Raw genomic sequence first — 26,056 nt, forward strand, 5'->3', positions numbered from 1 at the left:
TATGTGCAGAAATAGAAAAGAAGTCTGCAAAATGGTGATAATCCTTGGTATCCCAAGTATCCAGCTCTGCTCCCGACACAAAACACACGAGCATCCCTCACAGTGAGGTTCTGGCATTGGGGGAGTCACTGACAGGTCACCACCCAGCAAGTTTGACTTACCACACTGCCCAGATCAGCTGGGCTTTGGCTGCACAGGTTGTTCTCAGTGCTGAGAGAAAATTAACTGTATTCTGTATCAGAAACAGTACAAGCACCTGAAATGAAGCACTGGACGAGATATGTCTGATTTTTTTTCCCAACAAAACCATTCATTTATAAAAAGAAAAATAAAGGAAAACCTTTATTTAAACCTATAAACCTTCATTTATGATGCTTTTTGCACCATAAAGCAACACTGAGTTCTTAACGACTGGAATTTTCAAAGCAGCAGCAACACAAGTCCCACAAAAATGCAACAACTTGGTGGAGTAATTTCTGAAACACCAACTCTGGAAGAGCAGAGATAAGGGCAGATTTTGAGATAGTGAAAGCCAACACAGACCCTTCCACTCAGGCTGTAACATCAGCTGGGAGTTGACAGGTTTCATCTTTTCAGGTGTCAGAGCTTTGGTCTCTGCAAAAAGGTGAAGTACATAATCCTCCTGCACAAAAGAGAAAATTAATTAGTTTCTCAGACATGATAATGAAACCTCAAGCCCTGAAAATGCTTATCCTCACAAGTGAGTCCATCTTGTCCCAGAGGTGTCTCAATGGCAGTGTCTGTCTGTACAAAAGTCAGGAGGCTTGGGAGAGCTCAGCACAGCTCAGGGAGGTTTTGTCCAGCTGAGTTTCTGCTGCTTTACCCAGGCAGGGCAGCCCTGGGCAGCAGAGGGACTGCACCTGGACCCTTCTGCACAGAGGAGCTGCAGAGGAACCCAGAGTGAAGCTGAGCCCGTGGGAAGGAGTTGTGGGCTGGCCCAGAGGGAGTGGAGGCAAGTGCAGCAAGTGCTCTGCAGGTTTTGTCAGGAAGGCACAGTAAAAATCAAATATCCCAAAACAACAGAGAAACAGTGCTCAGATTCTGGTTCATAAGATCATGGAAGAAAGAAAAAAACAGATCAAAACACTACACTCTGTATTTTTCTACAGTTATTACAGAGGCAGAACTTACTATTTTGGAGTAACTTTCACTACCTTACACTACTCTGGTCTTCAGATTACTTTAGTTTGGAGCAATTCCTGTAAACAAAATCAATCCAAACTGCTAGAGCCCAGCACTAACATATCTACTAGGGGTTGAGGAAAGCCTTCTGCAGTATGAAAAGGAGTAAAAAGTGATCAGTGAAATATTTCAAGAAGAAAAATGTTCAGCCTTGGTAGTGAGATTCTTAATATGGTAACAACCAATACTGCTGGTATGAGCAGCATGTGTGACCACCATCTACCTACAACATGACTTTTAGTCTTCAGTATTTATTCCACACTAATGAAGATTTAAAGCATCTTCTATCAAGCCAGTCTAATTAAAACAGTAAAAAACAAAATTAAATACTCAAACCCAAGGATTTGGCTCTCCTTCCCGCATTGACACCTTCTCTTGGTTATGATTGCAAAAGCCAACAATGATGAAGCTCATCAGAACTGAGACAGCGAGCAGTCTAACTTACTCCATCTTCACTGTGTTATGCAATGTTCAATATTGATTTTGATTCTGCTAGACTTCTATTGGAGTTATCTGTTCCAGCCAGCTGCCAAATATACCTGCTCAGTAATGTGTCCAAATTCATTAGCGATTTTGTTTTAATAATATTTCATTTTCAAGTTTAATTTTATCCACACATTAGCTTCATATTACTTATGCAAATAAAAGCTTTATGACTATATTAGCAATAATTCATTATCATTCCCTACTGGCTTAGTGAAGGAATTTGTAACTTTGGAGTACATCCAGAGCTTTTAATTGAAGATACTAAGGGAAGTCTACATTTAGTTAGAATCATTTGCACATACTAATTAAATATGATTAGCATAAGTCTCTCAATCTCTTTCCAGGCTCAGTGATTGATTGTCTAGGATAGGACTTCTCCTCGAGCTCTGTCTGAAGGATACTGTATGAAGATGGAATCCAGAGAGCACCCTGGGGAAGTGATGCCTAGAGAAGGCTGACCTAGAACAGAGGCTGGACTGAGCTAAAGAATAAAGCAGGGATTTATTAAAAGGATTTCCTCAATGGATCCACCTTGGGCAGCCCAAGAACCCAGCCAGGGCTACACCCAGGATGAACCAAAATGGTCCCAAAATGCACAAGCGCTCCCAGGGTCTCTCCCTTTGATCAGTTCTGCTCCATTTGCATCTTGCAGTTCATTGTCCAATTCCAGCTTTAGCCCATGCAGTCCCATCCTGCTTGTTTTTCTCTCTCCAGCCCACAGTGTTTGTGCTCTTGGGCGTGAGATTTGGATCATTTGTCCTTGGTGCCCAGCTAGAGAAGGAATTGTTTTGTCTCTCTGCTCTGTGCAGGAGATCACCATCCTCTCATATGAAGTCCAGACCCACACATTAAAGCAGCACAGAAAGTGAAAAATATAAAAGCTGAAACCTGAGGCATCAGAAAGAGGCTGTGACTGCTGGAGCTGGGATCCAGGAGAGGAAGGTGATCTATTTATTGGAAGTTACTCTTTCATCTTCACCATTACAGCAGAGGTAACACTTGTCCCTTCCTCATCTGTCCACCCCTCACCATCTCTAAGCAGTGGAAGACAGGAAATCAGTGGCTCTAGCCAGGGTTATTTTTCTCCCAGGGACTGACTCCAGGTGATAAGTGGTAGCAGGTAAGGAAGGAAATACCCAAACTGTATGATCTGGTTGCAAAACCTAAAATGTTTTAGTTACTGTGACCAAGGAAGACTGTCTGGTGCAAATTTTTTCTGTTTCATTACATGTTCATAACTGGCCAGAGGTAGGGATCTTATAGTGATTAATTAAACAAAAGAGTGCAAGCTTACAGAATGGATTGTAACTACCTGTTCCCTATTGCCACAGTGGTCCTACAGGGCTGCATCTTCTAAATTCCAGTGTTTCCATCTCCCTTCCAAAGACTGAACCCTAAATCACCTCAAAAAACTTATTAAGAAAATTGCAATGACTATATTCCCTTCTTTGTGCTCTAAATTATCTCCTGTTGGATCAGGAACTGTCTGCTTTAGTATGTTCCTAATCCCATAAGGACTGTGGGTATCTCCCCATCTCCTACAAAAGATGTTTTAATTGGCCAATTATATTAGTAAAAAGCAAGCTAATTTCTAGGCTAAAGAATGGCATGGCACAGATATTAAAATCAAATTAGCAAGACATAGCAGTGTTTTCCTCTGGCATGCAAAAGTGACCTCCTGCCCAGATAATCAGCATTGTGTTTGGGTGTGATCTGGAGCAGTGAAAAGCACACACAGTGCTGAGTAATGAACACGGTGACAGGTATATGAACTTCCCTCTACTATCTCCAGCCCTTTTAATTTGGTTTATTGGTAATCCCCATGTGTCCTTTCAATGTATGCTTTAAAAAACAAACAACAGTGTTTGCAAACCAGGAGCAAAGCACAGACAATAAAAATAGAAGGGGGAAGGAGGGAGGGAGTAGATCTTACAGCTCAACTTTACATTGACTTCTTCCCTCAAAATTACAAGTTTACATCGAAGGAGAGAATTAGAATGTTTGATCCAGGATGATGGGCACTTTTGATTGCCAAAAAGTGAAAGCTGAATCTTTTAAATTACACCTAGAATCTACCTTCTGAGGTGGAAACCAACTGAAAAACCATTTATTTGGGCATTGAAACCAGACATTCCCAAAACAACTAGCTGCTTTGAAAAATGTATTTCCACCTTTCCTCCCAAAGAAAACAGCAGGCTGCTCTTCCCTGCCCTGCTCCCAGAGCCCAGCTGTGCTGCACACTGAGCTGCTGCTTTGAAAAGCAGCATGGATTTGTCTGGATAACACTTTTATCCTTCAAAGGCCGGGGCAGCAGAGCGCCTGCCTTGGCAAAGCTCACACATCAGCTCTGCTTAACCCCTGAACTCCACAACCTTATCACAGCCTGTCACGGGTTCTGAGTGTAAAACCACCTCTGACCAAAACAGGGCCAGCAGGGCTGGGCAGGGAGGAGGTGAACAGGCAGAGATGGGCTCAGGTGGCAGCTTTAGGGGCTGGCCTGGCTCCTGTGGGGCAGAACATTCTCTGCTGTGCCATGTACTGCAGCAGCTCCAGCCCCATGTCAGGCTGCACTCAGGCTGGGAGTAACTGCTCCTCTCACAGCCCACAGATGCCCTGCACTGTCACAGACATCTTTTATGGAAAATCCTTTCCTTAGGATATTTTTCTTCTGAGAAGCTGGGAGGCCTCAGGAACAAAATGTAAACATTGATTATCTGCTGCTGTGGAATGCAACAGGTGCATCTGTGATTGGTCTCATGTGGTTGTTTCTAATTAATGGCCAATCACAGCCCAGCTGGCTCAGACATTCTGTCTGAGCCACAAGCCTTTGTTATCATTCCTTCTTTTTCTCTATTCTTAGCTAGTCTTCTGATGAAACCTTTTCTTCTATTCTTTTAGTATAGTTTTAATGTAATCTATATCATAAAATAATAAATCAGCCTTCTGAAACATGGAGTCAGATCCTCATCTCTTCCCTCATCCTAGGACCCCTGTGACCACTGTCACACTGCACTGGCATGACACACTCTGACCTGCTCTAACACACAAGGGGAATCATTTCCCTACATAAAATTGGAGCTCTGAAAAGTGCAGTGCATCCACATATCTGAACCCACATTTAATCTCTTCAAAATTACTGTAAGGGAAGGATTAGAAGGCTGCAGGGATCATTTCTGCCTCCCTGGCAGAAATGTGCCTCATGTTTCTGGCTGTATTTACTGTGCTGCTGAACAGAGATTCAGAGAAGATTGACAATCCAGAAGAAAGGCAAACGAAATACAAAGCATGTCAGTACTCTTCTGATGTTGCTGCTGTCAACACTGCTAGTTCCTCCTCTGAACAGAATAGAATTGTACGTATTTTATTTTGTCTGAAGGATCATAATGTCTTTGTACAAGTTTTGATCCATAATTTTTTCTCCTTACCTCACCTGGTGTCCCACTCACTTGCTACCCTGAAAAAACCATGCACTGGATTAAACCACATGATCCATCAGCTAAACAAAAGATTGATGAAAATCTCAGTTTGCCATGTGCTTTCTGACAAAAAGGCCCACAGGAATATCCATGTACTTCCATGTATTTTGGGAACCACAGATACTCAAACCCATGACCCAGGGCTCACTACATTTGCTCCTGCTGAATACTTGGCATCAGTGCCTTAATTGCTTGTGCCCAAAAAGAGACTAACATCTCTCATGAAGACCACCACATTTTTTGTATATATTGAAATGAACTTGTAATTTATTTTGCCATTTCCTACAGTAAACAAAATATTCTGAAATAGCTGTTCAGTAATTTTGCAGAATTTCATTCAAGGTGCCTGCTTGCCACTTTCCCTTCAACCCTATGATATTATTTCTACAATCACTCACCCAGAATCATCTTCAGTTCCACAAGGTGACTCCCACATTTTGGTTCATTTTTGTTCTTACAGTTTTGCTCCTCCACTGAGTCAAAATGGAGTTATGGACACCAAAACTGAGCTTTATGGCACCTAAAGCCATGCTCAGACAGAGGGAATGCTGCTGGAAGCCCAGTGGAGGCAGTGATTCCTGGCTGTGTTGGAGTCCTGTTTCTGAGGTGATGGAATCCTCTGGCAGGAACAGAAGGGGTGTTTCCAGCATTTGGAAACAGAATGTAACATGATGTCTCAGTTTGAAAAGGCAGGTGTCTGCTAAGGAAGGCAGCAGCCTTCCTTGAAATGGAGAATGTAAACCCACTCCCTCTGAATTATTATAATTTTGAAATTAAGGGGCTCTCAGCCAAAGATATGGGAAGAGGAATAACAGTTCTTTAATAGGAAAAATAAAAATACAAATGCAAGAGTACAAACAACAAAACCAACCCACAGCCAGAGTGAGAGCAGTCCCTGCCCCCTGTGTGCCAGGGCGGTGTCCCAGCCCCATCCATGGGGGCTCAGCCCTCCTGCAGTGCCAGCTGTGGCTCTGCTGCAGCAGGGATCCTGCACAAGGGGGGAGTTTTCCTCTGCAGCTCCAGGGCTGCTGCAGATGGGCCTGGGCTCCCTCTGGCCATGCAGGGCAGCAGAAAGCTGCTCCTCTGGCAATGCAGGGGGCAAAGGCTGCTGTGCTGGGCCAGGCTCAGATTGGATCCAGGTAGGAATGCTTGGCTCCTCCCCTGGGCGGAGCATCTCCCCATGGGATGCTGGGATTGGATCAGCCCTGCAGGGACACTCAGTGGCCATGGACAGCAGAGATCTCCTGGAGGGAGGGTTGGCCATGGGAGAGATAAAGAAAAAACTGCCCAAGGACAGCAGAGAACTGCCCCAGATCTGACAGAAGGGGATAGAACACACATCCAGTTAAATCTTTCAGCCTAAGACCCATGAGGATTTCCCAGCCCACCAGCAGGGTTTGCCCAGTGATCCTCACACACATCCAAAGGCGCTGACACTGCATAACTTCCCTGCCAGCACCTGCAGCCCTCTGGCACACAGGTGAGCTCAGGTGAGAGCACACTGAGATGGAGCTGTGCCACTGCTGCCACCTCCACCAACAGATGGACATGGGGAGCACTGGGGAAGAGCCACAACCACTGCTGGGCTGAGGAATCCAGAGTGACCCCAGCACTATGCCTGTGCTGCTCTTGGTAGCACAGCAATGTCCCTGTCACCATGGGCCTGGGTCACTGCCATAGTGAAGGATCTAACATGGGGTGCAGGGTGTGTGCATTGGCTCTGGGAAATCCCTTGGGGACCTGCAGCTCAGGTTTGTCATTAGCAATGGCAGCTCCTGCTGCAGCGTGGCCAGGCCTTACTGGGGGGAAAGGGGTGTGGAAAAAAGCAGGGATTTGTCACAGACATATTTTATGAAAAATCCTTTTGCCAGGATCTTTTCTCCTGAGAAGCTGAGAAGCTTCAGCTTCTGTATGTTTTGCTGCTTTGGAATGTGATTTGGAGAACTGTTTACCCAGCATGTGAAATTGTTTTTACTTGATGACCAATGACAGCCACCTGTGTTGAGGCTGTGAGCAGTCACAAGATTTTATTATCATTCCATTCTTTTTCCTCGCTAGCCTTCTGATGAAATCCTTTCTTTTAGTATAGTTCTAATATATAATTTTCTTTTAATATAATATATATAATAAAATAATTATTCAGCCTTCTGAAACATGGAGTGAAGATTCTCATCTCTTCCCTCTTCCTGGGACCCCTGTGAACATCACCACAGGGATTCACCAGGCCTGGAGCAAGGAATGCTTGTCACCATCAGAACAGTCCTTTGGGACTTATGGCACTCATCTGGGGCTTGTGCACCTCAGTACAGGACTGTGAGAGGAACAGAGACACAAACTGAGAGCACACCATGCAGGAGCAGTCAGTGGCTGCTCTGCAATCTACATTCTGGTGCCATGGTTTTGGGATGAACTTCCCTCCCCCAGTGTTTAGCTACAAAATGTATGAGTAAAGAATGCTAAATTATATGCAAGTCACATTAAGAACAATCAGTGGCATGTAATAAGGAATCTAATAGTTCATAAATGAGATGCAAATTCATTTTTATGGGTGCACTATAATAAGCCAATTATTTCAGAGTTCTTCAATTATGCAGTTTCAAAAAGCTGAATTGCTTTAAATTTTTTTAAGAAGCTTTAGGTTTTTCTGTAGTGTACAAAGAAAAGGAAATATATCTGCCTTGATAGCAACATTAAATAAAAAGCAACCAAAAATCAAAACCCAGCTCCCAAACATGATGCCAAGCTGCAAGCAGGAGCAATACAAACAGAAGAATAAGCCAGCTGGCAAAGCACAAGTGCAGCAGACATGCAGACATGGAGCTCTGTGCTGCCCCAATGCAGGTCCTGAGAGCCCAGCCTGCAGCTCACTGGGGTGAGTGTGAGACAAGCACTGGGAATTTCCAGAGCTGCAGGGATTCACCAGGCCTGGAGCCAGCAGTGTCACTGCCATCCATGGCAAAACAGTCCTTTGGGGCTCATGGCACTCAGAAAATTAAAGGACATCTTTTTCCTTTGAAAAAAAGACTCACTCTGAGATGTTCTTGAATTCTCCTGCAATGTTGCTCTTTCAAGAAACTGGATAGAAGAGAAAGTAGCTGTCGGTTTGGTTAAAAAAATACCCCAGCAAACTAGGAGAGAAGGTCATGTAAAGGCAGAACTTCTCTCCATTGTGCACTATGTGTAAAAAAGGGCAAGAACCCAGTCAGATTCCCTGACATGCATGATAGCACGAAATGCATCCTGCATGACTTTAAAAGATAGAACTTGTGAATGCCTCATCCCTGGAGGAGGTCAAGGGCAAGGATGGATGGAGTTCTGAGCACCCTGGTCTAATGGAAGGTGTCTCTGCCCATGGCAGGAGGTGAAAACAAGATGATCTTTGAAGTCCCTTCAAACCCAAACCATACCATGGTTCTATGATTCTATTGTTCTGTGGCTCAATTCTGCCCCAAGTTTGACCCAACATTTTTTTCAAAGTTAGTAAAGAAGCAAAGAGAGGCTTAAGAAGGCTTGAAGGAAAAACAAGCTACACAAGCCTCAAAGGGGTGAAGTGTTGCCAGGTGAACAATTTGCTTAGCTGGTACAGAAAAGGCAATGACAATTTGTCCAAATCACTAGCTATGGAATCATACAATCAAACTACAGCTAACATTAACCAAGAAGGGAACAAAACCCACACTTCATTGATCACAATAATCAATCACACCAGTTATGCCAACTTTTCTCTATATTTGGAAAGCAGCACTGAGTTCATTGGGTGGTCAGGTATAACTCTGTGGTCAGCAACCACCAAAGGGACCTCTGGGACAAGAAAAAACCTGTGCCAGTGAGAGGGGAAAGATGCTGATGACTTTGGGGAAATGATTATCATATGTATGTTCCTTCTGGGAAAAACAATTAATATTTATGTAAGCTACAGTATAGAAACACCAGCCTTGCCTGTATTCAGCATCAAGATATTTCAGAGGAAATTTCCTCTCATGCATCCAGGGTCAAATAAAGAGTGTCTGCTTCTTAATGCTACACTGCTGTTAAGGAGTTTTATTTTGCTGAATATTTGGTAACAAAGCCACAGCAGGAATGTGAGAAATATATCAACCCTGGCTTAACTTTTCTGGGTATATAGAGGCCATATAAAGAATAAAGCTATTCTTACTGCTGGAATACTTACACAAGCTTCTGGGCACATGGGCTTTTCTTTTCAGATCTGAAACAGAAGCAGAAAACGTGAAATCCTCATTGTGTGATTGCTCTCCAGTTAAATCTTTTTTGGAAGTGTGCTGCTTCTGATTCAAATTCAGCATGCTTCCATGCCTTAAGCACAGCAGCCAGCCTAGTAAAAGACACAGCTACTATTTGGTTATCTTGTCTTAGTACAAGTGCTCCCAAAAATATTTAATGGGTTTCCCTGCCCTCACAGAGAAGCCCTATGGTTTCAGGATGCTGAAAAGCAGGAAAATTCATTTTCCCCTTCCTCTCTATGCCCAGTGTAAGCTCCTATCAGTTTTGCTCTAGGTCTGTTGTCTCTGCCAAATCTTCTTGGCAAAAACATCCCAACAGATCAAGTGTCTGAGTAGCAGCAAAAGAGGCAATAAAGATAAATTATAATATAGTCTTCCACACTGCTAGAGTTGCCTAGAGATAGTACAAATTCAACATCCAGATATAGAATCAATTGTTTAGCTTTAAAATTGCTTTTAGACTAAGGTTTAGAACAATGTACATCAGAGTTTGAACACCTTCCTATAGAAATCCACATGTGTTGTTTGCAATGGAAAAACAAAGGCCACGATCAAAATCAGAAATATAAGAAAGTGCTGTGACACATCTGACTTCTGGATCAGGATTTTTGTGTCTAGAGACTGTGCAAGATTCCAAGGTGGCTTTGAAGAAGGAAATCACTGAGCAGAGCTGACTTGAGTGCCAGAATGTGCAGCCAGCTGACCTTCCAGGACAGAATAATTTTAATAGTATTCTGGCCTTATAATGCTATAAACTATATCATGAATACATACATCAGTCTTGGGTAAGAAGCTTAATAATAAATTAGTTAATTTTTTTTTCCTTTAGCCAAAAGCCAGTACAAGCCATAGCTTTATTTACAAAAGGTTAAACATTTCTTTAATTGGATTGCTGGCATTTAAGTGTGCAGCAGAATATCCTTCAGCAGTGTCCCTTTTATTTGTGAGTGGAGAAGTGCCTAGAGAAATGCCAAGGGAAGATTTAATTTTAATAAAAAAGAGAAGCTTAAGATGCCTTTGGAGGCTTATGTTACATCTCAAAACTACCATGAACTAATGAATTTAATCTAAAAGGTCCCCAACCACAGGACTGAAGGGAAATGGCAACCCTGGTGTAGCTTGACAAAGCTGACATTCTGTGTGTTAGCAGTGGTAGTTCTGTGCTTATGTTCTCTTATGAATACACACACACATCTAAAGTCTTTGTGATTCAAAATATATTTTTAAATGAGAAATATTATTGCCCTACAGCATCCTAAAGAAAGTTCAAAGAACCATTCGTGTCAGGAACTTGCAGATAAATAGAGGGAAAGGAAAATCCTCAGTCCCTCCTCTCCTGAGTCAGTCCTTTGGAAATCATTAAACACTGAAATTTTACTGCCTGGAAGAAAAACCCCTTGAGAAAAACATCCCTTTGTTGGCTCACACTGGGGCCAAGGAGAGGAGCCCATTCTGCTCAGTGCTGGAAGCTGAGTGCCCTCAGCCCCACCAGCTCAGATTTTATCTCACAGTTATCAGACACAGGGTGGGACTCTCCTGTGCATTTACCTCCCTAGAAAGGCAGGGTGGGAATTTATGAGTTAAAAAAAGAGGGTCTATAAATTACACAAAAGACCGGTAACTAGAGGGACAGGTTTCATTACTGGCATGTGTTACTTGATGGTCAGAATTAAAAACAGCTTCTAGAAAGTGGATTGCATTCAACTTTCCATTTAGGGGAACGGAAAACAAGAAACTATTTCAGGGACAGCCTCAGTTATCTGGTAAGGTAAAGCACAATGCCAAGTTTGCACCAACACAGCACGGCACCATCAGATAAACTATCATCAACCAGATGCCTGTACTTCAACATTGCATTTGGCCTTCCAAAATGTGATAATTGCAGCATTGCCTTAATGCTACAATGGATTTGAGAGCCAGAATTACCTATTTCACTGCCACCTTAGACAGCATGAGTCTCAAATGCTTGTGCAATGGTTGAGCTCCAACATTCAGAAGCTGAAGAGAGAGAAAAGTGAGAACTGGAGTGTCGAGTTTGTGAGGTTCCCCAGGACGAGGTGAGAGATGAGGAATCTGACTGCAAGTTCTCAGAAGGCTGGTTATGTTATGTTATGTTATGTTATGTTATGTTATGTTATGTTATGTTATGTTATGTTATGTTATGTTATGTTATGTTATGTTATGTTATGTTGTATTATTATATACTAAAACTACACTAAAGAAAGAGAAGGATACAGACAAAAGGCTTAACAAGAATAAATAATAACTCACGACTGACTCCTCAGAGCCTGACACAGCTGATGGTGATTGGTCATTAAGTAAAAACAATTCACATGAAACCAATCAAACATGCACCTGTTGGTAAACAATCTCCAGCCACATTCCAAAGCAGCAAAACAGGGAGAAACAAATAAGATAATATTGTTTTTTCTCTGAGGCTTCTCATCTTGCCAGGAGAAGAAATCCTGGCAAAGGGATTTTTCAGAAAATATGACAGTGACACTAGAGAATGTGAGCAAGGAAGATTTTGTGATGTGTCCTGACCTCTGCTGGGGCCAAGGGCAGCAGCCAGCCACCTTTACCTACTGGCCACCTGTAAGGCTCCAGATCTCACTCATTAAGTCTCTTAAAAGGGCTTAATATTCTTTTATGTACCCTGATTCAGACACACAGGAGAAAATACTGACTAGAGATTCCTCAAGAGGTCTAAAGAAGAAAATCTTTACTGGCAAATCAGAAAATCAGAGAACTCTGGCAAATTTTAAAGCAATACTCAATCAACATAAAGCACTTCACAAAGCATTAACTTAGCAAAGTCTAAGCCCATTCAATTTAGCAAACTCCAACTCATCCAATTTTAAGTTAATCAGACTTTGAGAAGAAGAAATTAGAAGAAGAAAGAAAAAGAGAGAAATAGAGGAGATTTTTTTTTTCCATAATTCTAAACCAACCTATTTGTTCTTTAAAGAAAGACACTTATTCATGCAGGGTTTATCCTCCTGTCCTGCTGCAATTCCATGGCCAGCTCACAGAAGACACAGCTTCTGCTTGTGGGACAAAATCAGCGAGGGAAAAGAACAACCACAGCAACAGCAGCTTTGGTTTCTTCTATTCTGTGGCCACAGATTTGTTCTTTGAGTCACCATTATTTGACTCCAGTCACCACACTCTGTACTGGATTTTTACATCTAATGAGGTTTCAGGCTGCTGCTTTTCACTATTATCCTTAATTAAGTTTTATTGATTACTGGGGGACAGCATCAATGGAGAGAACATTACAAACAAATGGAAAAGCTGCCCAGAAGCTACTGGGAATGTTTTCATGTTTTAGAAAAAAACACACCCAGTGTTAAAAAGTAGCACCATTGCCTCTCCTATTCAATCCTTGAACTGCCTGTGAGATATTCTGATATCCTGCATTCTATTTTCACCTCTAACCCAAACAGTCCCTGGCTGAAAACCTGCTGGATGTGAAGACTGAACCAGCTGAGCCAAGAGCTGCAGGCAGGAGGATCTCACATTCTCAGCTTGATGTGGGCAGTGAAAAAGTGTTTATTTATACAGCCTCTCTCCCACACAGGCAGCAGGAACCTGCAGAAAGCTGAAGGAAAGGTTGGTGGAACTCAGCAGTTATTTATCTTGTAGATTTTATAACCAACTCAATCATCTAAGAGTTAATGGTACAGAAGTCACCCAGCCAGGTAGCATCCTATCAGAGCTTGTAGAAAATTACCAGCTTAGAAAAACTGATCCATTATTCTCATTATGGTGTGTTAAATTAAAATGCAATTAGTATTCTAAATTACTTAAGATCCATGGTTTAAATCACCTAAACTATAAATCCTTCATGGCAGCATATGTATTATCAAGGTAATGCTGGAGTAGAAAATAAGGGATTTGGGGTATTTAGGATACACAGGATAGAAGTACCTGAGAGACCGAGCTAAATAAAAAAAAAATATCTGCTAGTTCTTAAATGACCATTATTATCTAGAGTGGCTGTTTAAATGGAAGCAGGGTGGCAGCAGTGACCTGCACTGACATGTGCATTTCCATGGACAGTGTTGTGAAAGGAAATGAGTCTGTTTGCAAGCCAGGAGCCCATTAAACATGGCAATCTGTTAACATGTAGGCCCCAGCTCATACTATCACAGAAATCTTCAACTTCTTCCAGTTCCTTTCTAGATACAAATTGCAATTTCCCAAGACAGTTCAAAGTAAGCAAAGAGCTGCTGCTACTCTGCCTCTACCACCTTCATCTCTCTTCTTTATTCCAAAGGATTACTTTTACCATGGGATATTCTATGCCTTGTAAAAATACCCTTCAAAGACAGTATGTTTGAACTCTTGATTTCTTGATCATAAGATTCCCTACTGTATTGCACAGGATTAATGAGTAACTGCTTTTTATGAAGAACAAACACATAACAAAGGGTTGTCTATACAGGATGGGAAAAAAAATTCCTTAATTTCATATAATTTATGATTGCCTTTTGCCATGAATAAAATGGATCTCTCCCTGTGCACCTTAGGAGAGTTCTACAGTCAAGAGTCAAGAAAATAAAAACATAACACCAAATTTCTCCTTCCTGCAATTACACTGATCTACGACGGATTCTCTTGTCTCTGCAATTCAGAATGATCAGTCACTACAGGAGAGAGATTTAAGTAAATAAATCTACCACAAACTGAAGTGCTTGTGAAATGGACCAAAATCTGTGTCATTATCTAGATTATTTCATCCACTTCTACACCCTTTCCTAAGCTTCTGGTTATCTTTCTGAAGAAAAGAAAGCTTTTATTTCACATTAGTTATAGATTGTAGATAGATGTGTTCCTTCCTGTGACACTGTTGGATAGGGATGATGTTACAGGGATGCAGATGAGTGGGAATGGGCTGACCCTGCTGGTGTTCCCATACCAGCATTCATCAACTGTGGTGGGAGAAGCTCTTGTAGGAGAAAAGACAACACTGAGCACTGGGCACTGAGTAAAGCCCCCAGGAGCAAACCCACAGCCATGCTTTGGTTGGGGGCTGGGATTTAGGAAATGTATTTTCCAGACAAGTGTCCCTGCTGAGACTGAACCACACAGCTGCTACCACTGACCACACAGGAATCCACACAGCAGCTTTCCCTTCTCAGAGTATCCCTACAACATGACAAGAACTGTCAGTAAAGACAGTAAAGAGAGTGTATCACTCTTCATTTTCTGGTAGCTGGTTGTATGGTGGGGCCTCCTCAGAACATGTCACCTTCTATTCAATGATTTTGATCCAAAATTTTCACCATCAGGCCAGTCCATGGTGACTCCCAGGATCCCAGGGTGGTTGGGATTTCCTGTTCAAGCTCTCTGTGTGATCAGTGCTATCCACACAGTCCCTGTAGTATCAGTGTGTGCTGCAGGGCCTTTCCCTTTGAGCACCCAGCCCAGCACTGGTAGCTGGGGTGCCAAAAGCAGCTCTGCTGTGGTGCCAGTCACTTCTGAGGCAGCTCAAACCCCTTCATAAGCAGGCAGTGTCTCTATCAGTTGTGTGTAGCTGATATTTCATATTCCCAGCTCCAGAGCCCAGGGGTTGTTCTGGAATCTCTCCAGGTACCTTCTGCCAGAGGCTCCAGGAAGGACCATTCTCCCCAGCTGTGGTGCAGAGCACATCCTTTGCATCCTGTCCTGTCCTGATTGACCAAGGGCTACTGCATGAACAATCTCCTGTTATTTGTTCAAAAACGTGTTGTTGCTCAGGACCCCACCTAAAACCATTCTTCCATGCCATGTGATAGAGAAGGTTTACAATCCTCCACCAAGAATCTGAACCATGCTCCTCTCTTGCTCCCCTGCTTTCACCTCCCCCTCTCTGCCACAGCAGGATGGAGAACTGGAGGCACAAAAGGCAAAAATCACAGGTTGAGGTAGGAATAATTTTCTAGGGCCATGAGATAAGAAAATTAACCATAACAGCAAAAACATTAATAACAAAAGTGTACAAAAGAGAGTGATTGATGGGTCAAAATGCTCACCAGGAACTTGCAACCTGACTGCAGCCACACTGCCCCAAACCAGAGCCCTTTCTTCTGCATAAAGGCTCCCTTCCTTTGCCCCTGGCAATTCTGTGAGGTGGTACAGAACAAACTCTGTGTGCCAGCCATGCTCCCTGAGGCTGCTGCCAAAACTAACCCTGTCCTGGCCAGAAGCAGGACACCGGGATGCAGATGGGCTGAGAAACCTGAAGTAGCAGCAGATTGTTTGTGCTTTGGAGATCACTGCAGTGTTCCAAGGACTCATCCTCTGCTGTTATCATTAGGGACTGCAAAGAGAGAACACTGCTCACAGCTGATACCACAAGTTCTGACACCTTTCCCAGTGCTCCTGCACTGGGAGCGCTGTGTCTGAGTGCCACTGAACAGGGAACATTTTGTAGCTATCCACATTACAAGAGGCAGCAAGGCAGAGCTCAATCAGGCATGGACAGGGAATGTTTTCCAGCTGGTACTGCTCATGCTCATGCCTGGGTGATTGTGTTACATTTCTCTGCCCTTTGTTGCTCTTTGTTCAGAGATGGTGGGATGGAATTCACCATATCTTTAAACTGTCACTTAGTGACACAGCTGCACTACTCATGTGCTTATCTTCTGGTTTGCAGCTTTTTTTCCCTCTGCTTTGTTTCTCCTACAATGTACATGTATTAACAGCTTTCTCATGAATTGGCTTTTTTAAAACATGTGCATTAATTCCTAAATTACAATGTGTCATATCCTTTCAACTGCTCATGAATGTCTTTGTAACTATGGTATTTTATGGCAATTTAACTCTGGAGATTACAAATAAAATTATCAGCTAAAAACAGAATGATTAGTAAGCCAAGATAAATGCTGTAAATTAATCATCATTTCATACATTGTACCAAGGTTTTAAATTTTCATGTTAACATAGCAGATGCAAATTTCTGAGGTGAAAATAGTTGTAGCAATTGTAACACTACAAACTATCAATCCTTAAACACAAACAAAACACAGATGGGAAATTTTCAGCTAACCTTTCAGTGCCAGGCACCCTCACAGAACAACAGCCATTTTTGAGCAGATATTTGCTAAATGGCCACACTTTGACAGTTACTGTACTTTGATTTTCCAGTTCCAGGTCAAGAAGGGTGCTGGTGACCCAGCACATACTGCAGGCACAGCTCTCCATAGTGAGATGTGAAAGAATGAAACTGCCCTGTCTGCAGAGCTTTTTTGGGACAGGACATGCTGTACCCGCTGAGTCCTGCAGCACTTGTCCCGAGGGACAATTAATCCTCCTTTAATTCAATCCTTAGATGTAAAGAGAACATTTTCTTCTGCAAAATAACAGGGGGAAACTTTCAATATTTAGAGAAACAGAGGTGTACCCTGACATCCCCTAGCACATATACAAATATAATCCTCCTGTGTCCACATACAGATGCACACACACTTGCTTCACATTTTAAATTATCATGCATTGACTCAACTAGACAGAAAATGTGCAGGGTTACTCCCAGACAAAGATTAATCTTCCTTTGATATATTCAATACTTCACATGCTCCACATTATCTGGTGAGTATATATGCCTTGCCTTCAAGAATGTGATGTACTGTGCCATACATCATCATCTAATTTATTGAGTGTGCTTCTGCAGCATGCACTGCACATCCCTGCCCAGGGTCAGGATCACATGCCAATCTGCAGTCTTGCTTTCCCCAGCCCTGGGACTCCTCCAAGTGCCACAACTGCTGCAGTGTGTACAGCCAGCCCTGTTCACACCACTCACCTGCACAGCCCAATCTGACTTTTTTCTGAACACATGTACAGCCCGCATAAGGTTAAACCAGAAACAACCCATGACACTCATTAAAGGCAGTAGCTTGGGAAAACCATTAAGTAAGAGGAAAGATTGATTCTGCTTCCAGCAGAAGCACTGGAACAAGCAAAGCTGGATCTATACACTCAGTCACTGGCATCCAGATAGACTCTCCTGGCTTTATTTAACAGGATGAAAACCCACTTGGGGCAGTTGAGTGTTCCTTTTGACACTGTTCCCCATTTGTATGACAGCTGTCTTTTAAATATGAGGAATTGAGAGACAGATGACCCTGACTCACCCAAATGAGCCTCATCTTCTGAGAGAGTCCCACAGAAATGGAGCAGATCTCTCATTTTTCTTGCTCCTACCCAGATCCTCTCAAACACCCACTCTGCTCCAGTGCTCTTCAAGTCACAGGCCAAGAGATGCTAACAGCCAGTGTGGTGAGGAATGGGAGGAGGGAAAAATGAGCAGATTCAAAGATCTGTCCTCTCTGTGCAGTTCAGTTTGCTGTAGAAGACACGGGGCTTCTGCAGAGAGGCAGCCTGGAGTAAACATCCCATGAAGTGCCCTGGTGGCCAAGAAGGCCAATGGCTCCTGGCCTGGATCAGGAATGGTGTGGCCAGCAGGAGCAGGGAGCTCATTCTGCCCCTGCACTGGGCACTGCTGAGGGCACACCTGAGTGCCGTGTCCAGCTCTGGCCCCTCAGCTTGGAAAGGACATGGAGGGGCTGGAGCACATCCAGAGGAGGCAACGAGGCTGGAGAGGGGCTGGGAACACAAACCCTGTGAGGAAGCCCTGAGGGAGCTGGGGGTGCTCAGCCTGGACAAAAGGAGACTCAGGGGTGAACTTATCACTCTCTGCAGCTCCTGCTGGGGCTGGGCTCTGTCTCCAGGCAGCACTGACAGACCCAGAGCACACAGCCTCAAGCTGCAGCAAGGGAAATAGAGGTTGGATATTAGGAAAAAGTTTTTTACAGAAAGGCGATAAAGTTCTGGAATGGCTGCCCAGGGAGGTGGTGCAGTCCCCATCCCTGGGTGTGTTTAACAAAGCCTGGATGTGGCACTGGGTGCCAGGGTTGGGTTGAGCTGTTGGGGCTGGGTTGGACTCGATGATCTTGAAGGTCTCTTCCAACCCAATGATTCTGTGAATTCTCTAAGCACAGAGCAATTGTCACAGAATGGACATCACCCATCATGGTGTGGCTGAAAAAACTGACTCCTCACACACCTCCCTTTGGTGCATTGCTGAGCATTGCTGTCTACAGCTGCACTTAAATAGAAGCATGTTGCATAAATATTGATACTTGCTGTGATTAATATTGCTATTTATATTAGCAATGAATTGGGTTCACATAAAAATAATTAGCACAGCATGCATGGGTCCTATTTGCAACTAATTATATTACAGTTCATTTCACCAACAGCAATGTGTCACCAAGTCAATAGCAACCAATGATTAATACAGAGAATGTATTATTTTAAAATAATCCCTGGGTAACTACCTGTGTTATTATGAAATACTATTAGGAAGTCTCTGAATAATTGCTTCAGGTGAGTTCCTGACCAGAGTTAATAATGCTAACATAACTTGTAAATACAAGGATTAAAAAAGTGTTACTCGGTGGTTTTGTTTGTTCATTTTCTGGCTTTTATTCTTTTCCCCATTATTTCCCTTAGCACATCCAGACTCAGGGGTGACTGGGCAGATCAAAGCATCAGTTCTACCATCACTCCCAGCAGTGTGATCACTCACTCCTGGAGCAAGGTGATGTCATTCAAATCCCCCATAAGGGAGCACCTTCAGCCACTCTCCCTTCCCCCGAGCTCTGGATGTACTTTTACAAAACAGCTCAGAAAACAGACAGACTCGGGCAACTGTGGCCTGTTGCCACATTTTTCTTCACAGAGAAAAGCAAGACATAATTTTCCTCAAAAATGTTTCTGGGTTTCACATTCTCTGAACCTCAGAAAAAGAAAAAACAATTCTTATCTCATTTACTGCTCCTGTCTTGTTCACAAGTAGAATGCATCATAGAAGACTGTTTACCTAAAAGGAAATGGTAATTAGATTCTGGTGAGTTTTGATTCACTGACCAATTGAATCCAGGTGTGTGTGTGTGTTGGGACTCTTGGCTGACAGTCGCAAAATTCTGTGCAGTTGTGTGCTTGATAGATTCAGTTTAAATGTAATGTAATATAGTATAGAACAATATATTATAATATATAGTATGTATTATAATATAATATATAATGCATAATATATAATGCATAATATAGTCATAATTAACCTTCTGATAAGATGGAGTCCTCCTCATCGTTCATTCCTCTCCCTCACTCAGGGCAAAAATATCCACTGTAGTGGCCCAATCACACCACCCAGGCAGCAGCATGAATATAACAAACATGTAATAAAGCCAGCAAAATCCTCCCCAGAGCCCGCCTCCTGCATCTGCCCAGCCTCACTCATCTCCCAGCTCCCCTGAGCGAGCCATTTAGCCAGGCTCATGGCCATCTGGAAAGGCAGGACACTGCCACTGCTCCAGGACTCACAGGCTAGCAGGAGACTTTGTTTACTGGAGTTTGTGAAGAAAACTGCGATTTTTGGGATGAAATGAGTTGTCATCGGCTCTATTCTGCAAGATGCTAGCTCTGGCCAGGATCCAGGAAAGCACTTAAGCACTTGGTTATCCCTTAAAAAAGTAGAACAACTTTTCTGCTAACTGTATCACAGAAAATATATTTAAAAGAGCTTTAAAAGGAGCATAGACAAAACAGGGCAATGTAATACAATTGTGTGCTGATTCCAAAGATGAGAAGAATGCTTTTATATTGCTCTCAAGAGCAGACTTCTCACTTTTGGCTTCTGGTGGCACCTGCAACATTTAAAAAGATGAAAAGGGCCACATGTCAAAGCTGGAATAAAAAACTTTGCATTCACAGATCATTTTAAGAGACCAAATACAAACTTCTCTTAGCTCATCACTTATTAGTTAAGACAAACTGGGATGTAAGTTAATATTTCTTGCCAATATCTGTCAAACCCACCATCAGCTAAGGAACACTAAATATCCCCGAGTAGGGCGTGCAGCCATCCATCAGTGTTTGTTCCACACAGAGCAGCTCCGTGGTGTGCTACTGCCCCCGTGTGCAATAACCATTCCTAACAGCCATCCCAGAGCTGCCAAATGCTGCCCTGCTTCATCCTCACAGAGCTGGAGTGTCAGGGAGGAAACATCCTGCTGCTTTGAACTGGAAAGCCAAAGCAATATTTCAGCTCAGGGATGACTGACTGCTCACCTGTCAATGACAGGACACTGTCCCTTCTTGATTATTCTTCAAGAACTTCACAGATCTGGGACAGATATTTGTAACAATCCTGCTGCAGCACAGAAAAAAACGGATCTTGAGACAGCTGGGGTGAGACTTTTTTTGAAACAGCTCAACTCTTATTTAGGTACAAAAATACTCAAAATTTGAAAGTTTTTAGTGCATTACCTGAAGTGCTTTTGAAAAATGTATTTGGCAGTGTTACTTCATGAAGAGCAGGCCTTTTTGGAAAAAAGGGAAAAAAAAAGAAGAGCTTTTAAACAAGATGCTGAGAGTGGTCCAGGGCTTGGAAGAGCTCTGGAAATGCCTTAATGGTTGGTACAAACACCAACAGGAGAGAACCCAGACAACTCATGACAGGATCAGCAGAAACTCTGATCAGCCACTTTGTAGCAAAGGTTTCTCTCCTAGCAGAAAGCAAAAATACTTTCCTGTCCTGTCAGACTTTTCAGCTGCTGCTCACCCAGTGATCTCCATTTGCAGACACAGCTTAAAGTCAAAATCCTGACAAGGAATCGAAAAATCCTCAAGGGAGAAAAATTCAGTTTTGTTATTTCATTCTTTTTCAAGCAAAACCAACACCCCTAGTTTTAAATGTTGATAACAATGTCAATAATAACAAGGCCCACATTGTCATTTTTTAAATGTTAAAATGGGGCATATTGAAATTCATCATGAAAGGAAACCACTGCATAAAATCCACTTCCTTCTCATGCCAACAAATTCAGTTTTATAATCAGAAGGGCTTGATTAAAAACAACAAAATGGCAAAAATTCTCAACAGTTGTACTTGGTCCCTTGAGAAATGAGCTACTCAGCAAGCACTTTGTTTAGTTTAGGAGAAAGATGAACTGGCTAACATTTTCTTCTCCTGCTTTCTAAACAGATCTTTCTGCCATCCAACATAAATGAAAGCAGAGCCCAAGGCTCCAAGCCTGCCCTAGCTCCACTGCCAGCACCCATCTCAGTGGCCTTGTCCCCAGCACTGGCCTTGCAAGCCAAAGGGCCAAGGGAACAGGGACACTTCCCACCATCAGAGCATCTCTTGGCTCTCTGCCCTGGAGACTGGCATAAACCATATTCTAGATGTGCCAAACGTGGTTTGTGCCGATCTCCCAGGTGAAATCCCGCTTTCAACACGTTCTTAGGGAGTTGGGAAGCAGCAGAGCAGAAGCCAGCTGTCCTTCTCTGCCCTCAGAGCCAGGATTTAAGAGCACTCTGTGCCATCCCTGGAGCAGGAATCCTGCTGTCACAGCTATCATTGCACAAACAGGATCAGACAGGGCAGCCTGAGTGGACAAGGACAAGTGTCTGACAAGAAGATGTGCCCCTGATTTTTCTCAGAACACAGGAGAACCTACCTCTCATTCTCAAATCATAGGAACTTGCCTTTTTTGCAGCAGAAGTTGGGGACTGAGGACTCTCCTGTTTGCATTTGAGATCCTTTTCAAAGGGGAACTGGACCACTCATCTTTCAATCAAGTCCATAGAGCCCTGGGCCTCCCTTGTTCTAAGGGAGCCACCAAAACAACCAAGCAAATGACAGGTGATTTGATTTACCCACAAGCTGTAGAGTAACTTACACTGGCAAAGGAAAGCTTTTAGGAGTTGCACTGGAAGGTAAAAAAAAAAACTATTATTTTACTGAAATGGCCTCATGTTCAGGCTCAGGCCATAGGGAAGATCTTTAACAGTGTCAGCATTGAGCTGGGTCTCTGGCACAGTGCAGGAGCTGTTGTGTTTGGAGCTAACACTGTCCCAGCCCAGGCTGCAGGTCCCCTGTAGGAGGGAACAGTGTGATCCACAGGCAGGTGACAGCAGGAGTGACAGTGACTCACTGGGCCTACAACAACCATGGGAGGAGAACTCTCAGTCTCACACCTGCTACTGCCTATGCCAAAGGCATAAAAGACATGGGAAAAAGCTACATTTTAAAATTCCAAAACAGTATCTCATTGTCTTAGGTTGGAAATGGGGGTGTGTTCTATCCCCACCTGTCAGAGCTGGGGCAGTTCTCTGCTGTCCTTGGGCAGTTTTTTCTTTATCTCTCCCACAGCCAACCCTCCCTCCAGGAGATCTCTGCTGTCCATGGCCACTGAGTGTCCCTGCAGGGCTGATCCAATCCCAGCATCCCATGGGGAGATGCTCCGCCCAGGGGAGGAGCCAAGCATTCCTACCTGGATCCAATCTGAGCCTGGCCCAGCACAGCAGCCTTTGCCCCCTGCATTGCCAGAGGAGCAGCTTTCTGCTGCCCTGCATGGCCAGAGGGAGCCCAGGCCCATCTGCAGCAGCCCTGGAGCTGCAGAGGAAAACTCCCCCCTTGTGCAGGATCCCTGCTGCAGCAGAGCCACAGCTGGCACTGCAGGAGGGCTGAGCCCCCATGGATGGGGCTGGGACACCCCCTGACACACAGGGGCAGGGCATGGTCTGACTCTGGCAGAGGTTTGTTTTGTTTGTATTATTGCATTTGTATTTTTCATTTACCTAGTAAAGAACTGTTATTCCTGCTCCCATATCTTTGCCTGAGAGCCCCTTAATTTCAAAATTATAATAATTCAGAGGGAGGGGGTTTACATTCTCCATTTCAAGGGAGGCTCCTGCCTTCCTTAGCACACACCTGGCTTTTCAAGCCAAAGCACTCATCTTCTGGCCAATCTCAACCTTAGCAAGGCAGTAATTCAAACAGCAATGGGCTTTGCCATGCCCTTTCCAACTAGCAGAAATATTTATTTATATTCCCATTTCACTCATAGAGACTGTCTTTCAAGACAAATTGAGCCTTTGAATGTACAATTAAATTCCCAATGAACAGGACAGACAGAGACAGACAAGTGATGATGGAGAGCAGCAAACCCACCAGGTAGAAGCAGCTGCACAGGGAAGGTGATGGGAGCTGCAGAACATCCCAGCCAGGCAGCCCATGGCTCACACACACATAAGGAAGGCAGATGATGTATGCTTCCCCACAGAACTTCACTAACACATTCAGCTTTGTGAAAATATGCAGCCTAAGCATTTTTCAGTTTTGTTTGTTTGTTTTGGTTTGGTATTTTTTAAATAAGATATTTTCCACTAACAAAACTGATTTTTAAGTATGGAACAGTCATTTGCCAGGTTTTCAAAGCCATCTGTTTTCAAAGCCTACCTTCCTTGTTGTTTACCACAGGCTGTCTATCTGTTTTAACAACCTCCACTGGGATTTCACATACCTCATTATGCAAAATCACTACTTATGCATTCACTCCAGCACTTGTCTAACTAATCTGCACTCACAACACCTCCCACAGAAGATGCACCATCCCTCTTCAGAGGCTGCAGATCAAAAACAATAGTAGCTGGTGTCATAGCAAGACAAAACACAGCCTCCTGTGAATTACTGTTGTGATACAGGCCTAATCCACGACTCCTCAGAGCTGCTAAAGTATAATAGAAAAATACCAAGAGATTTTGTATCATATACACAAGATTAAAAGCATCTATTTTTAATGTTGAGACTTGTACTTTTCTTCATCAAGAGGATTCTAAGCATTTTGATCTCCCTGGCAATCTGATGAGCACCCTCCATCTCCTCTGGAACTCCTCATGCTCCACTGTTTGGTTCACCCAGGCATCCTTTTCTTGCCAGATTTCCATCTCTAACAGCAGCCTCACCTTGGACAGAGCAGCTTCAAGGTTCACAGCCCTCCTCCTCCACCCTTCCTCCAGAAAATCACCGGGACATTGACAACATTGACTCCCCAAACTGCTCTGGAGTCCAGGTCCATGTGGGACCCTTTTACCAGCACTGATAAAATCCACCACATTCAGAGCTTGCTAGGGGATGTTTTACTCCACACATTATTAATACAAGGCTATAATGTCTGGTGCTATTATGGCTGTGTCACAGAACAGCCTCAGGTAGGTTAAAATACAGACAGAAAAAGACAGGCATATAAATTTCACTATTGGCATATTAGATCCACCATATACACTATTTTCCAAATAATTATAAAATAATTATTAATAATTAATTATTTAATTGCTAATTTATTATTAATAATTAAATTAAGCAGAATCTATTAATATTATGTTCTTTAAAATAATTCTATAGCTCATCTTCCTCACAAAACACAGCTACTATCTCTCTTTGTCCATATGCTGCAAAAGTTGAGAGCTAAGTGTGAATGCAAAACTTGCCATTCTTACGTCTTTAAACACATCTCTGAATCACAGCTGCAATGGCACTGCTATGCTGAGATGTTATCTAAAATTCAGAAAGACAAAGTGACTTTAAATTATATTTATTTTACATGGGGAGCAAGGAGAATTCCTGTTTAGCAAAGCACAAGAGTTTGAGGCTTGCAACAGAAAAAAGTGAAATTTCATGGTTTAGTTAGGATTTCCCAGAAAAAAATCTAACACATCAGTTATATAAAAGCTTTTCATCTACAAAGGCAAAACCACTTTTTGGGTGAAGTAAGCATCATGTCACCATCCCATTTCATATCTAAGCAGACAAGAGATTGGAAATAAAACCAGGGGACCTGAACCACATGTAAGCATCCAAACCCAGCACCCTGCTGCCCTCAGCTCCATTTCCTACCCTGGGATGCCACTGGCTCAGAGCCTCCTTGGTGCCACTGCCGTGGCCTGACACACCCAACAATTCCATGCTCAGGGACTGCCAGGATCAGTCAATAAATGACATAGACTCCATGCATTCACAGAATAAATAATAATCTTTATTAAGAACCCCTTACTTTTATACCCTAGTTTGCTACAGGTGGACTTGATTGGTCCTTTAATGAAAACACCATCACCATTGGCTAATTAAGAAACCACCCTTTGGTAACAAATCTCCATAACATATTCCACATGTTCACAACAACAGGTGCAGCAAGTTACAAATTGTTTCTCATTCTTTTCTCTGGTCTTCTCACAGCCTTTCCCAGAATGATGCCAGGGTTTCTCTTTGTGGCACCATGCCAGGGCCTCCCTGCTCAGGGTGCCAGAGGGGCTGAGGGCACACACTGCCCACTTGAACAGAGCTAGTGAGGGGTCTGGCTCTGATTTTATCTAAAAATGCACCCTGCAGAGCCCAGACAGCATTGCCACAAGTCTGTCAATATCTTGTAAGAGCCTTGGTCATACCAAAATCAAAATGGGCTTTTGTGGAGTGATTGCTCATGGAGTGGGACTCCAGAAGAGAAATCTCTGTAATGGCCATGCTTGTGTCTTGCAGCATGACAGAACAAACTCCCAATCAGTGTGTGTATTTCTTTGTGTCTTTGCTTTCCTGTCACACAAAAGGGAAATTCCCCTAAACACTCACTCTTGCAAACCATTCTATAGTTAAATAAGCTTGTATTTATAAACCATCTTATATTGGAAAAGACTGAATTTATATAGCTGCATTACCATTTTTCTATGTAAGAAAGAAAAAAAGATTCATTCAAACCTACAATTTTGAAACACTAATTAAGTTTGTATACACCTGTATGATACATCTTCACTACATCA

At 43.1% G+C, this 26,056-nt stretch overlaps 1 long non-coding RNA gene across 1 annotated transcript; it reads right to left on the reverse strand.

The window, feature by feature from the left end:
• Nucleotides 1–8,195: 8,195 nt before the first annotated feature.
• Nucleotides 8,196–25,247, reverse strand: LOC135455614 (uncharacterized). The gene is made up of 3 exons (XR_010442354.1): nt 25,140–25,247; nt 9,337–9,372; nt 8,196–8,240 (listed from the first exon to the last, which is right to left on the reverse strand). It is a non-coding gene; the product is annotated as an uncharacterized LOC135455614 (long non-coding RNA).
• Between the last annotated feature and the right edge of the window lie 809 nt (nt 25,248–26,056).

The sequence above is a fragment of the Zonotrichia leucophrys genome, chromosome 19, assembly GCF_028769735.1.
Source record: "Zonotrichia leucophrys gambelii isolate GWCS_2022_RI chromosome 19, RI_Zleu_2.0, whole genome shotgun sequence".
In the NCBI taxonomy this organism is placed as follows: Eukaryota; Metazoa; Chordata; class Aves; order Passeriformes; family Passerellidae; genus Zonotrichia; species Zonotrichia leucophrys.